Here is an 18,869-nt window from a genome sequence, read left to right as displayed (position 1 = left end):
TTGACAAATGAAATCAAAAGGAATCGTGGAATAAAGCAAAAACGCTGTTGTGTTTACAGTCCATGCTCATGTTTTTGTGACTCAAAGGGGTTGAATGAGAAACAACAACAAAAATGAAACTAGCTGGTTGATATAGCTGTAAGGGGAGAAACTGTAACTCTGGAGTGAGGCTTAGGGCGAGAAAAACATCATCCATCTAAGTCTTAGTACTCCAGTTCCCTGTCCCTTATCACAGCTATACTCCCACAAAACACACACACCACACACACACACACACACACACACACACACACACACACACACATGCATATGCACCTCAGTTCAAGCGTTCCTAAAAAAAGAAAATCAAAGAAAAATAATTAAATGAGAGGTTGGAGAGAGTGCAAAGATACAGCGGGGAGAGGAGAAAGCAGGGCAAAAGGATGTTGTGGACAAACTGAGCAATAAGAGAGAATTATGAACATGCTTATGGGAGTGGAAATATCATATTATATTTCAACAAGACAAGACTGCAATCCTTTGATATTCAGTGACAGGAACATCCGGGGGAAGGCAAACAGTGATTTTCTAGAATAAGACTGATATTCTGTCACAGTGTAGGTTAATGACCTGGAAGTCTTGTCCTTATAGTGTGAGGGAGCTGGACTGTAATGGTCTCTGGTATGCAAGTACACTTATCTGTACAAGTGTGTGCATCTGTGGTAAATGGTTTCACAAACAAATGGAAATGGATATGAAGAAAATGAACGATATCTTGGAGAATCGTGGAATCAGTGAAGTTAAAAATAAATCATTGTCCACTTTATCCGTGTTACAGTGCAGTGAAAAAGTATTTGTCCCCATCCAGATTTCTTTGTATTTTTGTTTTTTTGTTTTGCATATTTGTCACACTTAAATGTTTCAGATCATCAAACAAATTTTAATATGGGATATAGGATAACTTGAATGAATACAGAGTGCATTTTTTTAAATTAAGATTTCATTCACTAAGAAAAAAAAACCTGTACAAACCTACCTGGCCCTATTTGAAATAGTGATTTTCCCCTAAACCTAATAACTGGTTGTGCCGCCCTTTGACAGCAAGAACTGCAATCAAGCATTTGGGATAACTGGCAATGAGTCTTTAGCATCACTGTGCAGGAATTTTGACACACTCTTCTTTGAGAGTTGTTTTAATTTAGAGGGTTTTTGAGCATGAATTGCTGTAAAGTCATAACAAAGCATCTCAATAAGATTTAAGTCTGGCATTGACTAGGCCATTCCAAATTTTGTCTTATTTTAACCATTCAGACATGATTTGCTGGCATTTTAAACCATCGTTCTGCTGCATAACCCAAGTGTGCTTGAGCTTTAGGGCATAGACTGATGGTCAGACAGCATTTTCTGACAGAGTAGAATTCATGGTTCCATCAGTTACAGCAAGTGATCCAGGTCCTGCAGCTGCAAAGCAGCCCCAGATCACGACACTACCACCACCATGTTTGACTGTTGGTATGATGTTCCTGTTATGAAATCCTGTGTTAGTTTTATGCAGATGTGACTGGACTCAAACCTTCCAAAAAGTTCAACTTTTTTCTTGTCAATCCACAGAATATTTCTCCAAATAGTCTTGGGGATCATCAAGATGTTTTTGTTGTTTTCTGTTTTTGTTTTTGTTTTTTTGTTTGTTTGTTTTTGGCAAATGTGAGTCTTTGAGTTCTTTTTGGTCAGTGGTCTTCACCTTGAAATTCTCCCATGGATACCATTTTTGCCCAGTCTCTTTCTTATTGTTGAGTTATGAACTCTGACCTTAACTGAGTCGGGTGAGTTCTGCAGTTCTTTAGATCTTGTTCTGGGTTCTGTTGTGTCATCTTGTAAAGTCATCAGTGCATTCTTGGACTAGTTACCCTAGAAAGTGTTTGGTTTTCTGGTTTTCTCCAATTGTAGATAATGGCTTTCAGTGTGGTTCACTGGGGTCAAAAAGCCTTAGAAATGGCTTTGACCCCTTTTCAGACTGATCATTGTAAATGACTTTGTTTCTCAGATGTTTTTGAATTTCTTAAGATCGTGTCATGATGTGTTGCTTTTTGAGATCTTTTACCTTTGTTTTGTCAGACAGGTTCTATTTACCTGATTTCTTAATTCAACAGGTCTGGAAATAATCAGGCCTGATGTGAACATAATGTTGTGCCTATATAGAAGGCATTTGCACAGTCATACATGCTATATCAACATTTAAATTGTTTAAATCGTTTAGTGTTAGTTGTATGATTGCAGTTATCTGAAAAAAGCAGTTCTAATTTACCCTTTAACATCTATCAGGTTACTGGCTACCTGTTTGCTGTTAGGGGTAAGATTAGAGTCTCACTGTAATGGAAATTTTAACTCACTGAAAATACAAATGGAAATTTGTTTACCTGCAAAAATTAATGTATGAGACTTTACTTAAAAGGAAAGATCTTCTAGTTTCTGAAAAGTTGAGTATGTGGTTAAAACCCAACCCTAACTCTAACTGTAGTCCTGTCCCTAGACAGAGGTCATGTGAGACCCGCTGGATGCTTAAAGGTTAAGGATAGCACCTGAATCTTGTGACTGATGATGATGGACATATCCAGTGTGAGTACAGCATCATTTGTTAACATATTATATATAAAATAATAAAATCTTTCAGCCTTGAGATAGCTGAAATAGGTGAGTTTAAAAAACAAAAGTACATGAAACAAACTTGTGGATTTAAAGCAAAATGTAATTCAATCTGGTGATTTTGGACAATATCGTGTTCCTGTCTTGAAAGGTGCGTTGCGTGCAGCAGGTTAAGGATAAAAGAACAAGTCGGGTTAAAGTTGGACAGACGAAGGTCGATAACAAAAAAAACTTTTGATAGAAGCACAAACAGATGTCAGTAAGAAGCTGCAGAGTTCAAAGAAAATCACAAATTTGCATAGGGACTGTTTCACAGGCTGTAAGTGAAATTGGAAATGCAGTGATGTCTCTACCCTGGAAACATCTACACATAGTTAATAAAAATGTTACATCTTTAACTTCAGCTGGCCTGGGTGCCGAGAGCAGCGTGCCGGAAATAAGTGAGACATGATGCAGCTGCAGTTCGAGTGTGTTTGCATGTTTTCTACTACAGCTTACACTTTCTAACCTCTGCTGAAACCTATGACTATGACTTGCACCCCAGTCTGTCTGTGTGTGTATGTATGCACACTCTGACTGTGCACTGGGCAGTATATTACAGAATGGGACCATGCTGGGCTTCAGACGTCTGGTCTCTGTCACTGTGATTGAGGTTACAGTTTATAAACACAGAGAAGGAGAAAAGTCCTGTTCAGTTTTCTGTCTCACATAGTGGTACAGTTTAGATGAGTGTGTGTGCAGTTAGGGTGAAAGGCTATGTGGTTTGATCTTCTAACAGGGCAGAGATCCCAGACCCTGATGCACCACAGAAGCCATTTGTTCCCCTTCCTACTTCCTTCATCTCTTTTACCAAGATTTGTCCTCCGTCTCTGTCTGTCCTCACGCCTGACTCCACTCACTGCTGCTGTTTCAGGTCTGATGAGTTCAGTTTAGCCAAAACAAATAAAGTCAAGATGCAGCCACACTCTTGAACTAGATCAAACACCAATACCCTTTTTTCCCCACAAAGTGGTACTCATCCCTAATTCTATAGTGCAGCTTGAATATGGATAACACAAGTAAAGTCGATAAGTACAGTCAGAAAAAGAAAGTTTTCACAGGACTAAGTACACCTTGACTGCTTCCATAGGAATAAAGAGGGCACGTAACAGCCAGCTGCTGCTAATCAAATTCAATTGATTAATTTGATTTGATTTATATAGTGCCAAATCACAACACCAGTCATCTCAGAGCTTTATATCGTGAGGTAAAGACGTTACAATAGTACAGAGAAAACCCCAACAATCAAATGACCTGCTGTGAGCAAAAACTTGGTGACAGTGGGAAGGAAAAACTCCCTTTAAAAGGGAAGAACCCTCCAGCAGCTGGTTGGAGTGATGCAAGGAAAACAGGATAAAAGACAAGCTGTGGAAAAGAGCCAATATCTGATCAGCATGTGTGAGTAATGTTTTAAAATCAAAAACTTTGGTAGTTTGCTGGTCTGGAGCATTCAGGCATTTGTTAATGTTCCATAATTTCATGCCAACAAGTTTTGAGCAACTGAAGCAAGTTCTAAGGAAGAATTGGCAAAAGTTCTTCCACAACAATGTGAGAGACTGGTAAATTAAAAAGAAAAATACACTTTAAATTATTACAGCTAAAGGCTGATGACCAAGATATTAAATCATAGGGAGTGTTTCGTTTATCACAAGACTATCATAACTTTTTTTAGACATAACTGTATATATGTCCTTTATATATAAAGGATGTTGTGGTACGTTACCTCATAAGCCACTAATAATTATAATTAATGGGAATTTTTTTTTTAGATGACTGAAGATATAAGGCAAAGTATCATCAGAAAAAGCAATCATATCATAGTGATAGTTTACAAACAAACTCATTCAACCATGGACTGTAGATTCTGGGTGTTCATTACCAAACAGTGTAACAGAAAAGCAGGTTTGCCAGCTATGAAGGTCATGAAACTGAAAGAATTTGAGCTCATACAGAGCAGGTATGAGTTCAGAAAGAAAGTCTAAACAAACAAATACCATAAGCAAATCTTTGCTAACAGAAAGAAGACTCAGGAGTGCTTGAGTGTGACAACAAATAGTCTTATGCCGGTATTTGCTCCAGCCTCCAGTGCTCAGTTCCAGTGTTTTTAGACTAGTAGAACAGAGCAATGTGCAGACACATACTTGGATTTTAATTAGCACTTTGACACTCTTTTGGTATTTCTGTGGGTTTTTTTGTTTGTTTGTTTTTAGATATGCTTATATGTTGCTGTTGGTGTTTTGTATAATTACACACTTTGTTTTTTTATGATGTTCCTTTTGTGTATCTTCTCATTCTACATTCTACGACTAATTATATATGTCCTCATGATTTCATGTTCCCTGTGTTCTTCATAAGAGCAAATTAAGAGTATGTTTATTTTTCTTTAATTAGTAAAGAAGAAATTCTACTAGATTTGTGTGAGGCAAAAAAACAAAACAATTCACAACTGGTCCAATAATACCAATACTTAAAGGCATGAAACTAATCATTTATTATTTATCTATATGAAATGTGTCTGGCACTGCAAAGTTTAAAACAAAGCAAGAAGAATTTTGTGATGATCGGCATTCGTGTGTTCCAAAAGTGCAGCTTATTCAAAACAAACTCTTTGTATAGAGCCGTGCCACTCTAATCTCCCACTGATCTCTGAATAAAAAGAGATGTAATGTCAGAAATATCATTACACACACCTAATTAAGTGCAAAGCTGGGCCGTCGCTGGTATTATTCACACCTGATTAGTCAGGCTGTTGTTAACACAAAGGGTGATGAAGGAGAGGGATGATAAACAGTGGTGCGCTCTTATTGGCTGGATCAGATTTTTGTGCTTTGATCTCCTTCCTCCTCATTACTCAGGGGGAAGCGACAGGTGTGTATCTGTAGAAGTTTTTGTAGCATTTTTAAATAATGTGAACAAATTCCTGGGTTGTTACAAAGGGGGAAAAAATCTTTTCACTATGTGTCTTTTATTTATTATCAACATACCTCCTTGCAGATGCTGCAGATGCAGATGCATCTTTATCTTATTGGTCTTTATTCTGAAAATTAACTTAATCTCTTTTCTTTCCTACTCTTGCAAATGATCTCACCATCATATCTCTTCTGTCTAAGCAGCCTGGTTAGATCATAGTTGCACAGACCACTGAGTCACACACACACAGACACACTTTTTGTGGCATTCACTGGCGATTGCTGGAGCTCGTGGTGCAAAGGGAGACTGAGTACTATCAGACCCCAGGAAGAGAGATAGGAGCAGTCCCTGAAGAGGCCACACAATCAGGCAAAACATGCCCAAACTTCTTCATGAATGCTGTGCGTGTTTTTTCATATATATGTATTTCTCTGCACTCGGTGGAGGGCAGGGTGGGGGGGATGTCAGCCCGCTCTTGTCTGCATGAACAAACTCCAGGCTTGAGTGAGATACACCCACATAACCTGCCGATATCGCCGGATAAACCATCCAGAGCTGCTGATAGCCAGGGATGTGTTGACTGCCCCAGTTGCGGGAAAACCTCTGGCTTCCTGGGCGAAGACATTACACATATCCCTATCCTCCCTGACTGCTTCCTTCCAGTCTAATCTCCCTCCAGAACCCATGAGGAACTGTCATCCCCACCGTATCCACATCGAGGCTCCTCCCTGGCTGTTCTGCTGATACATCCCTATAGGGGTGAATCAGATGGACAACGAGAGAACTTGTACAAACATTGCACATCTGACTTACATGAAGAATCTCTGACGCGCACCCTCTCGCACAAACTCTCGTACACCAGCATAAAGCAAGGCATTAAATTAACATCAACAAGTCTCATGCACTCTTGTAATATAAACATGAAAAGCCATCAGTTGTGCTCATGACAGAAAAATTGGATTCGAAAAGGGGGAAAATGGAAAGAAAAGCAAAAAATATTGCAAAATCTGCCGGTCTGTGTTTTATCCAGTCATTTGTAATATCACAGTCTGGATGGCATCTGTCTGTGTATTTGTGTTAAAATGAACAAACCTCAGCAGCACCTTCTCACACTTCATTTCACCCTAATCAGTTTTTGTGCGAGTGTGTCTATTAATTGTCCCACGGGACACAGACATAATGCTACCGGAGGCTAACTGGAGATGATTAAGGGGCGAAATGTGAGATGTGATAAGCATGGCCCTGACACACACACACACACACACACACACACACACACACACACACACACACACACACACACACACACACACACACACACACACACACACAGAGCTCAGATCAAATCTCGAGAGACCCCTGACAACCTCTGAACCCCAAGTCCCCGGGCAGGAAGCAGACAAGAGTGTGTGTAAGCTCTTTAGTGCATGCACGTGTTTGTTTGTGTACTTGTGAATGTGACCCAAGCTCCGGTGCAGCTCACAGACAATCCCACTTAGAAGCAGAGGACAGACACAACAGTTCCGTACCTTTAATCACAAACAGATGTGTGCTGATCTCTGTGGTTTCGAATTATTGGATGATCACACCTAATGCTCAGTGTGTTCCTGCATATTTCTCTGATGAAATTGCCGCAGCATGTTGTGTAAAAGTTCAGCATGAAAATAAATCTAAAAAAAAGTTGTTAAACAGACTAAAGCATTGGGCTGTTAGCACTTCATAACTTTAACTGTAATAAATATGATAAATATAATACACTTTCTGCCTTGTTCACTAGCAGTTAGACTTGACAATTCAGGTGCCATTCTCCTCTTGAGAGAGAATGCCACCTGGAAAAAGCAAAGAAAAAAAGGATAGACTTAGGCCTCAGTCTGCAGTTTGAGGAAGGGAATCTCCTTGGTTGATCAGATCCCCAAGTACTAATGAGAGGTGTGAGAACTGTGAAAAATGGAAGGGCAGGTGGGACACGAAAATGAGAGCAAACAGTGAAAAGTGCAGGAAGACAATATGTAGTCACGAAAACCGGAAGGGAAATGTGTGAGCCATGTCCCGCTCCTGAAATTCAGATAAAGAATTTCGACTGCTGATTAATGTAATTATCTAAACAGCTAATCATATGACAGCAAATGAGTGCATTTAGGCATGTAAACATGGTCAAGACAACCTGCTGAAGTTCAAACTGAGTGTCAGAATGGGGAAGAAAGGTTTGGTGCCAGATAGGCTGCTCTGAATATTTCAGAAACTGCTGATCTACTGGTATTTTCACACACAATCATCTCTGGGGTTTATAGAGAATGGTTTGAAAAAGAGAAAATATCAAGTGAGCGGCAGTTCTCTGGATGAAAAATACCTTTACTGATTCTAAAGGTCAGAGGAGAATAGCCAGACTGCTTCAAGTTGATAGGAAGGCAACAGTAAGACAAATAACCACTCGGTGCAACTAAGATATGCAGAAGAGCATCTCTGAAATGCACAACGCTTTAAACCTTGAGGCAGATGGACTACACCAGCAGTAGAGCACACCGCGTGGCACTTCTGTGAGCTAAGAACAGGAAACTGAAGCTTAGGTTTGCACTGGCTAACCAACATTGGACAATAGTTGACTGAAAAAAAATGTTGGCTGGTCTCAGTTTCTGCTGCAGAATTTAGATGGAAGGGTCAGAAATTGGCGTAAAGAACATCAAACATGGATCCATCCTGCCTTGTATTAACACTTCAGTCTGCTGCCGGTGCTGTAATGCTGCGGGGGGATAATTTCCTGGCATACTTTGGGCCCCTTAGTAACAAAGCAGAGATGATCTCAAACTGGTTTCTTGAACATGATAATGAGTTCATTGTACTTGAGTGCCCTCAACAGTTCCCAATAGAGCACCTTTGGGATGTCGTCGAACAAGAGATTCCCATAATGGATGTACAGCTGACAATTCCACAGAAGCTGTGTGACGCTATCATGTCAATGTGGAACAAAATCTCTGAGCACCTTGTTGAATCTGTGCTATGAATAATTACTGCATTTGTAAACACAACAGAGGCTCCGACAACCTAGCAAGGTGTAACGTAGGATAATGTATGCCTTCTGTTTTCCATCCAAAATTATGACAGGTTCTATTTACATAAAAATGAAAAAAATAAATAAATAAATAAATAAAGATGCTGGCAAGTCACATTCATGAACGAAAGTGTAAATGTAACCAAAAATGAGATTTATAGCCACTTTCTTGGAAACTGACAGAACAGTCAGTGTTGAAAAATTACAGGAAATGAATGGGGTTATGGGAATGTGTTTGAAAAAAAGAAATGTTTTACATATCTACATCACATATGACACCTCTTGAGTGGCAGGAATGTTAGAGATAAAGAATAAACAGAAACTGAGTTAGTGATTTCAGATCCCTCGTGCTATAGATTTGTAAACTGTGAGGATCTTTTTTCCCATGGAAAATGTTAGGTGACTCAGAGCTGAAGCAGCTCTCCTATTTAAATCAGTCCAAGGGATTAACAACTGTGTTGCAAAATATCTGGTTCCTTTATAAAAAGCTAAACGTCCAAGCTTCTGTAGATGAAATGTGTTGGAGGGAAACATTAACTACGACTCCCTAGAAGCCGATCGCTTCTAAGTGATCACTGATTTTGAGATTTTGTCATGTCTGTGCGATCAGGAGAGTCGGGTGAAGATTATGCTGTTCAAAGAACAATTACAAAAAACATAATCTTAATCATTCTTTGTCATGACATATTTTATTACCCGTGGTGCTATAATTTGATAAACTGGAGACATAAAGCATTTGTAATTGCTCCCATTTCAATTCCTGCCTGTGACTGGCTTCTTCTGCTATATGTGACCTCTTGACCAGCCAATCACAGGCCATCTGAATACAAAGGGTGAGATACTGCCCTTCTAGACCTTTTAGCTTTTCATGCATGTTATCATGTTAAAGCAGTGACTTTGCTGTTTATTCTCCTAGTACGTTAAGTTGCTGTTTCATTTTTCTTTCTTAACATTTTGACTTGCTGCCTGGAAGTGGAGAAAGCTGGGATTTTAGTTATACTCCCTTTTCTCCTTTTTCCCCCGTTGATAAGATGTTATGTTCAGGATTGTAACCTTTCTTTGTGTGTGATTTATTAACTATTGCGATGATTTCATGCTTTCCCCTTCTGTGAAAAACTATTGAAATGTTAAACAAATCTTAATTTTCTCTCCTGCTGCTAATATTCCAGAGAAGTGTTATTGCTTATGAAGCACTCTTTTTCAAACGCACACACACAAGTATACGCAAATGGTCTCCGTCACTGTGGTGTATCAGCTGTAGTCCAGCTGTTTAATGCATATTTACTTTCTAGCTTATTTATTTGATAGCAGAAGTCTGCATCTTAAGAGGTGAGAAGTGTGTGGGTGAGTCTGTGCGGGTCAGAGGCTTCACATGAATCAGTGGACAAGGAAACATTCCTTGAAATGAGGTTAATACTACCTCAGATGAACAATGAAACACAGCATATGACACTGTGTTAATATTAGTTTAACAAAATCTAAATACACCCTTACCATAGAAAAAAAGACGGTAAGTAGCAGCCAGGTGCTGATAGTCAAATGAAATTCATCAGCTGATCATCAGTAAGTGTGAGCATCTCGATTAACACTGAAGATTTGGCAGTTTGCTGGTCTGCAGCAGTCAGGTGTGTGTCAATACAATGTGAAGGAGGAAAGACATCAGCAGTGATCCTTTTTTTTTTTCTTCAGGGTGCTTCAGGAAAGTCCCCGTCCAGTCATGTGTGTAAACATGTGCTCAAAGTCCTCACTAACACCGCCCAAGCACCATCTACTATGCAAGAGGGCAAAATCCACCACAGTGAAATACAGAAGCCAAATACAGTACTCAAGCAACTACAAAAAAGGAAGTATGTAAAGGCAGTATGTTGGTTCATGCGGTGAGAAAACCCCGACTCCCATCAAGACCACGTGACTCACCAGAGTCCAAACACCAACAGATACAGTGGTGGTGATGGAAGCCCATACGAAACCAGACACTAATGTTTTGAGCTAGAAACATGCAGAAAGGCCTCCACCAGAGCCCACAATACCCAACAAAGGCCAGACAGCACTGACAGCCAGGAAGAGGAGACCAGAGGACCACAGAAGCTGAGGGACAGCTAACAGAACCAAAGCTCAGGAAAGGCACCAGCTGGCACAACCATAGTGCCAAGGTACGGCAATGATCTTAATGAAGATGCCCTTCAATCTGGCATCTCTGGAATGCTAAACTGTAAGTGTCAAAAGCCAAAGTTTTGGAATCTAAAGCACAACCCAACAACTAACAGTGTGTAATCAATAAGTTAATTTACACAGTGGTGTCACAGTAAGCAGTAACGACTTGAGGCTGGGGAAATGACTGGGATTTTTCTTAGGGCTCAGTTCAGGTGACTGTGTGTGTGTTGGGAGAAGAGAGAGTGGTCAGTGGGAACCAGAGCTACTGCGAGGATGAAATGTCCTTATTGTATTTGGTCTTTACTTGGTGTTTTCCTGAGAGGCAGCAGCAGGAGGGGAATGGGCTGACCAAGGTTCCATGGAAACACCAATGCAGGCACGTGACTTTCCTAAGTTCCCTTCTCAGAAAACGAAGACCAGCTTAGAAATCAGGGGAGAGCTTTGCACAGAAGGTAAAACGAAGCTCACTGACCGACAACAATCTGGTGGAGAATTTTGGCTCTAGCTGGTCCTTAAAAGCCGCTCACTGATTGGATGGAAAGTAGGTGTGTCAGACAAGGATCAGGACCTGAGAAGGCTCCACCACCAGGTGGAGCTCGGAGGAGGGCCCACCCATGGCCACCTGTGGGCAGGTAACAGAGGAACCTCAAGCGAGAACAAAACCATGTCAATAAGGGCATTTCCAAACAATTTGTTATTTTACTGTGAGAAAGATTTTTCATGCCAATCTTCCCAGAAGTGGACATCCCAGCAAAGGTCAGATTGCTCAGAGAAAAATAGCAAAAAACCCAAGAGCTACATCTCAGACTCTACATGCCTCAATTAGCATGTTAAAGTTCATGACAGTACAAAAAAAAATGGTTTGTTTGGAAGGGTTTCCAAGAGAAAGCCTCCTCTCCCCCCCAAAAAATTCTGGCACAGCTTATGTTTGCTAAGTTGCATTTCAAAAAAAATTACAAGACTTCTAAAACTTTTTAAAAAAAAATTCAATTTTTTTTAATGCACAGCACTACGCATCGCAAAAACCAAACCCAGCATATCAGCACAAACATACAAACTGTCAAACACACTGGTGGAGGGGTGATTGTTTGGGCTTGTTTTGCAAGCGCAGGACCTGGACACTTTACAGTCATTGACTTGACCATGAACTCCTCTGTATACCAAAGTATTCTAGACTCAACTGTGAGGTCGCCTGTCTGACAGCTGAAGCTGGACCCAAACTGGGTAATGCAACAGGGCAATGATCTCAGGCACAGCAGCAGCTCCACAACAGAATGACTGAAGAAGTGGCGTACTTAGTTTTTGACACACCTCTGCTGCATTTGGCTGAGGTTTTATTAAATAAATGATGACATAGTGTAATATGGCATGTGTTGTTATTAAACTGAGGTTGTATATTGAGACCTGCCAAGGTCAAGATCATTTTATTAAATTATGTTTTGATATGTAAAAACTAAGAATTGACAGAGGTGTACTTTCTGTATTACTTATGGGCACTTTGGCAATGTTGCCATCAACACAGTTGCCGTCTTCTTCACTTGCTAAAGTTGGTGTTTTTAGTAAGTTACTGTCCATTCAGTCAAGTCAATACAACCTTCCCATTAAAAAAATGCTTTTCAGTCTTTAATTATTATTATCTTCCCTCTGGTTTAGCTTCTTGTGATCATAACTGAAGACAATGCATCCGCAATACCCTAAATAAAGACATAAGTTGAAGCATCTGGGCTTTTCCAGTACTGATGACACCTCAATCCATTTTCTGGGCTTTTTTACAGCAGTGTTTTTTCTTGGTTTGGGAATAAACAAAGAGCAGATCCATCAGCTAAATGGTGGCCCTTATCTATTTCTTTCCTCCTGGATGCTAATTAAAGATAATAAACCCTGCAGATCATTTCTCTGCTGCTCCAAACTCACCGTCACCTCTGCTCCTCTCACACTCACACACACATGGCCAGATGGGGTGAGAAATCACACACACCCGCTGAAAACACACGGTCACTGGCTTTCCCTAAGGCGGCAGGTGTGTGTAAACGCCGTGTCTCTGCGCATGCAGAATTCACATTTGCACAAACGTGAAATGCGTGTTTAAATAAGCAGCGAATAATAAGTGGCTTTTAAATACACATAACGCTAAATCTTTCAAACACAGTGCATAAAAGCAGAGACACACACACATTTTTCTGTATGTCTAAGTTTAAACCCCTCGTTTATCTTGATTCCACGCCTTAAACACAGGTGTTTGGAACGCTTACAGATGAGACTCTGATGCCAAATATCATGATATCATGTATCTATGTTGAAGCCCTCTCTCTCCCACAAGTCACTCGCAATCATTTCCCACAGAACATTCCCCTCTCTGTCACTTATCACAAACACACGGACTCTCTTCTCACCAGCTCAGTCAATACGCAGATATTTATTTAGCTTAGAAACAGAGTCTCATGCTCCTACGATTTTTATTGAGCAAGAAGATAAAAAGGCGAGTTCTGCTCTTTGTCCATTAAGGCCAAAATGGCCAGAAGAGCGTCTGATGAAATGGAGTAAACTGTTGTGGTTATCTTCCCTCTTCCCTGGCTGCCGCCGTGGAGAAGAGCCAGAGAAAGCTAGACCAACGTAAGTTCACGAAGCTACACAATACTACACAGACTCAAAATCATTCACACAAAATCCAGCACACGCCCACACACAAATATACTGCTCCTTGGTATTGCCCATGTCTGTATTTATTTCTAACCATAACAAAGCAGGCAGATAATGGCTGATGGGACAGTCGTAAAAATAACCTGGCACAGGTCTGTTTGGATAAGCCTCTCGTCCTTACCCCCCTTTCCCTCCTTCTCTATCCCTCCATCATGTTTTATTGCTCATTGTCCACTTCTTTTCCCACTCTATCTATCTATCTATCTATCTATCTATCTATCTATCTATCTATCTATCTATCTATCTATCTATCTATCTATCTATCTATCTATCTATCTATCTATCTATCTATGAAATATGAAAAGGAAACATGGATAACACATTCTTCTCTTATTCTAATTTTAATCTGCTGTATATTTGTTTTGGAGCAGCGTGGACATCCTTATCAACTGAAAAAGCAACAGGGGCTGCTTATTTTCCCTCCAAACTAGCCTTTTTGTTTGCGTAACATATAAAATACTTGTCCAAATATGTTAAAAACTGAGCATGAGGGGGAAAAGGGAGACAAACAGAGAACAAAGAAATGCCGTATATCACCACAAGCACTTCCCCCATGGCCAATTTGAACTTCCAGACGAGCACCCACACATGCAGACGGAACCCTGAGAATAACATGTAAACGTTTATTAAACTCAGTCTTTCTCTTGGCGGTATCGTGACATTAAATGAACTGAACATGCACGACTTGGTGGGGAAAAAAGTGCAATTAAAACCTCTAATGTGTGATTTTTAGACTTTTGACAGCAAAGGAGAACTGCTGTAAACAGTATATCGGAATAACTACCATGTTTTAATGTGTTATGAAGAATTTTATTAAGATATCATTGTAATATATAAAACCTGATTTAAAAATTCTATATCATCTTAACCTGGCCTTTTTTTTAATTTTATTGTACTGGTCCTAAACTCTGTGCAGACATTTCCAGCAAAAACAAAAAAAAATCTCTGATAAGACCACTGAATGCTACCTTTCTAGCAACTTAAATCCAGCAGATGAATGGTTGCTGGCTAGCTGAAGCCCATGATATTTTTGGCAATGAAACGCTGAATACATTTATCAAATATACAGTAAAACAGCACTAAATACTGGTTTGGATCCAGAACATCCAGAATATGTAAGCAGAAGGGATGCACTAGTTCCAGTTAGATACAAGTAGCCTGGTTACATTTAGATACATGAGCAAAATATTGATCAAAGAAGTTTTTTAACAGTAAAAATAGCAACATGAACGACATGAAGCGTTAAGAGGAAGCACTAGCTGTAAAAAGCTCTGTATATATTGTCACTTCAGATTAATCTATTGGCCTTGAAGGAGAGGTCAGAGGTCAAATGTGAAATGATATTTTAAAACTTATATAGTAATTTCTATAAGTTGATGCCACACTCTGTAAGAATCATAGTTTCTAAGTTATGAGGCTTTTCAGTTTTCGACCAATAAATCACTGAACTGACTTTAAAGATGGATGGATGTAAGCCAGATTTTAATGGATTGCTATAATGACCCTTCTCTACACCCCCACAGAGCTGCTTTCTACTTTTTTTCCCACCTTCAGCTTTCATAAACTTAAAAAAAAAACCCTGAAATTTCTCCTCCTTCATCTGCCATCACCTAACATCAGTGCACATGCATCTCTGATCATTACTGTTGCCAAATGTGTGAAATATCCATAATGACTTTAAAAGCTGGGATAGAGGGCCATATGCATCTTCCCTACCTTCATACTATGGCCTGACTACTAGTGGCTGCACATTAATGAGTGCCATTTTAAGTCTTTACAAACATTACGCTCACCCAACATACTTGTTTTGAGAATTTTTCTTTGAGAATTTACATCTGATTATTCCCCAATCTGAATATTTGTGTGGGAAGATAAACCTTCCCACACTGCGAACCTTTTCATTACCCAGGACGCCCTTTTCTTATGAGTCACATTCAATAAAAAACGGAAACAATTAGGTTGAAACTCAACAACAAGGCAGCTGATAACTTCAGTAAACCTTCTGAACTCCAAAGGAGGACATTGTGGGCCTGTAAAACGTTGATCTTCATGTCTGATGAGAATGGGACGCCAATATTTTATATCTTAGTGGAGGACTGGGAACACAATATATCTGACACAGCTTTATTGGCTTACTCTTTAATGACTTCCTGCACAGAGCGAGGCTTGAGGAGACAAAGGGAGTCTAACTCACAGGGAGAATTCTTTCTATTCTTTCTTTCTGTTTTTGGACTCTCTTTGAACTAAATATACCCTTTAACTGCGTCTGCTGCTCGCACCCATTCGCTGCTTGTATGCTACACATGTGCCGTAGAGATTTGTCACTCGCTGCTTAATGTCATTGCGAGAGACTGTAAAGTAAATGCCTGTTCAACATGATAAGTATATGACCTTGTCCGTGTATTCCTCAGTGTACCTCTGTCTCTCTCTGGACAGCTGAGATGGGGATACTAATGAGCGAATGTTCTGATGATGAAGCCTTTTTCCAAGAATCTTTTCTCCCAAACGCCCGTGGCCTTTGGATGACTCCCCAAGGAGACCATTAATTTAGATATCAGTGTGTGTGTGTTTGTGTGTATTTCTGTGTGTCTGTGCGTGGGCATGCCTTTTGTGTGTTGCTCATAAACGAGTGGGAGATTTTTTATTTTTACTTTTTTTGCTGCTTTGTTTTATCAGTCGCACATACAAGTCTGTGCAAAAGCAGATCAAGTAGAAAAGGGCAGATCTGCAAAAAACTCAACAATACCACACACGGTGCAAACAATCCTCCCAGAATCTTTGCCACTAAAACACAACACTCCCCCTTATCACATATCCCTCCTTCCCCTGACATCATTCTACACCTTCACCCCAACTCGCTCCCCAAATGCCACCCCAAAACATCCTTCTGTGTCAACACCTCCCCACCCCTCCCCTCCATTACGTTCAAATTTAGGTTTCTACCAGCAGAAAGTTTAGGAGGATCCTAAACTCACACACACTTGAAAACACGCATGCAAGAAAGGCCAAAATCTTGACTATGAATATTGCACCTGTGCTCTGCTTTTACATAGATTAACATGCACAGTATATAAAGGGTAACACCACACACGGGGGTGATTGTCCCCCCCGTTCTGTGACCAGCCCACGTGGTTTCCAGCTGTGACTGTTCGGTGCATTTGAGGGACACTTCTTCATGTTCTTACAACAGTTTGTTTTCAGAGTGCTCTGTTTTGTAGAAAAAGAGGAAGAAGCCACTCTTCGAAGCTTATAGCAACCAATTCCCTATCCAAACATTGGCTGTCTGTCTGAGGTGTTGACAAAATGGCCAACGGTCCCTAGTTCTCCACTTCTTTCTTTTTATATTTGTCAGTGGTAAGCCCTTAAAAGAGTTTGTGCAACCTGCCTTTCTTTTTGTTAAATTATCATTCCAAAGCATTTTTTTTTACAGGTGAGCCAATCCCTTTTTCTTTAAATTAAAGGTCAATGATCTGCAGTTTGGATCTGTTTAAACTGACATTTCCTACACGTATCACACTTTTACACATAAATATAAATGTATGAAACAGGCCTGGCTCCACAGTTTGATGCCTAACAAGTGAAAGATCCCTGGTTTGATTCTGGGAGGAAACACAAATCCTCAAAGGTTGAGTCAGGAAAGGCGTCCAGCATAAATCCGACCCCTTGCGAATAAGGAGCAGCTAAAATTAGTAAACATATTAGTGTCCGTGATGTTTGTTGTAAAAAATGCTAGGCATACTTTGCACATAATTAATTACTCAACCCTTATGCACATGTTTAAAATATTTTATGTGCAGATGAAAAGAAAGTTGGTGTTTATATCTAAAGTTATCAACATTTGGAGGCATCAGTCTGTCTGGGGAGAACCTTTACCATTTCACTTGGAAACATAATGCCAGAATAGCATGCTTCCGTACCCATCTAATACTATCTATTGAAAGCTGGAGATTGGACGACCCTAGCAGGGAACAGCGCTAGACATCAATGACACAAAATGAAAGGAAGAGACAGGCGAGCACAGGTCGTTGATGCACAGCAACTCCAGGCAGCTTAAACAGTGTCACTTACGTGCTACTTGGTTACTTAGATGTATGCCAGCTGAGCCACCAGCTCATTCATGCTGGGGCTGAGATCAGTTGATCTGCTGCAATTTGCGGCTGAGCTTAGGTTTCCAGCTAACGCTACGCTTGATTTCTCATGTTGTACCACTGAAGGCAGGCTGTGATGGACGGGTGACCTGTCTGAAGTGTTCTCCGTATCTCGCTCTACTATAAATCAGCTTCCATAGAGGCTTTGGCCTCCTGCAAACCTAAGTTGGATAAACAGTTAAGAAAAAAAAATCATTACCACAATTTGCATGCTAATGATGTGAAAACAAGGGCAAGGCAAGAACTGTCAAACTGCTGTGCCTGACTTCTTTTTTTTTTACTTCAGAAACTTGGATTTCATGCTGAACCAGCTGCAGCACTATTCCCCTTCTAATCCGAAAATAGCAGGTGCTTTCTCTGAGGAGTGGGCTTGCATCAGATAATGCTCATGGCAATGTCATCCTTTCCCAAACTAGTCTAAACATGGCTGACTCTGTAACATTTTTGCAGGTGTGTTAATGTTACAGCTGTTAATCTGACATGATGAGTGTTGGGCTGATTGTCTGTCCTCTGGAGTTTCGATGAGAGGAGGGAAGATTTTTACTTCTTTATATATACCCTTTTTATCCCCCACCCCACTTTTTTTTTTTTTATTGCTGTCTGATCGACAGTAAAAGTTTGCTCTGTCTGACTTTTCTGCTCTACAGTTCTCCTCAATTATTTAGGTGAATGAGCAGAGAGCGGAATTGGGCTCTGCTGACACATTTGCAACTGTTTAGTGTTAAAAATCAGCTCCTCATTATATGAACTCTATAGAAGAGCATAAAAAGATGCAATATTGTGTCTGTAGAAAACATTAAAACATTGCCTTAAAGCAAATAAAACGACTGTTGCATTCCTGTTGTTAGTTAAGTTAGGAAGGATTTTCCTCAAATCATGCAAAACTTATCAAATGTGATGGATTCCACCAACACCTGCTGCATTTAGGGCTTGTCAGGGATTGTGTACATCTCTCTCCGAGCAAGCCTGTGTACAAATATTTCACATAAGGCCGTCTATAAATTGTATGAGTGTGTATGCGCTTGAGACCAGTGTGTTGGCTGTGCCCCTGATGCCTGGCTGACTGGTCCCAGTAAAGAGTGGAGCTGATATAAACAGGCCTGGTTGTTCCCACGTCTCTGTTTACACTGGGAGACCCCAGAGCAGCACTACCAGAGTACTGGATTCCCTCTTCAGAGCGAACTCACACACTATTCATCTCTGTCTCATACAGAAACCATTACTCACAAGCATACACATACAGTACA

The sequence above is a fragment of the Pelmatolapia mariae genome, linkage group LG15 (genome assembly GCF_036321145.2).
Source record: "Pelmatolapia mariae isolate MD_Pm_ZW linkage group LG15, Pm_UMD_F_2, whole genome shotgun sequence".
NCBI classification, from domain to species: domain Eukaryota; kingdom Metazoa; phylum Chordata; class Actinopteri; order Cichliformes; family Cichlidae; genus Pelmatolapia; species Pelmatolapia mariae.
The sequence above is the reverse complement of the archived record's forward strand: the minus strand, read 5'-3'. Positions refer to the sequence as shown.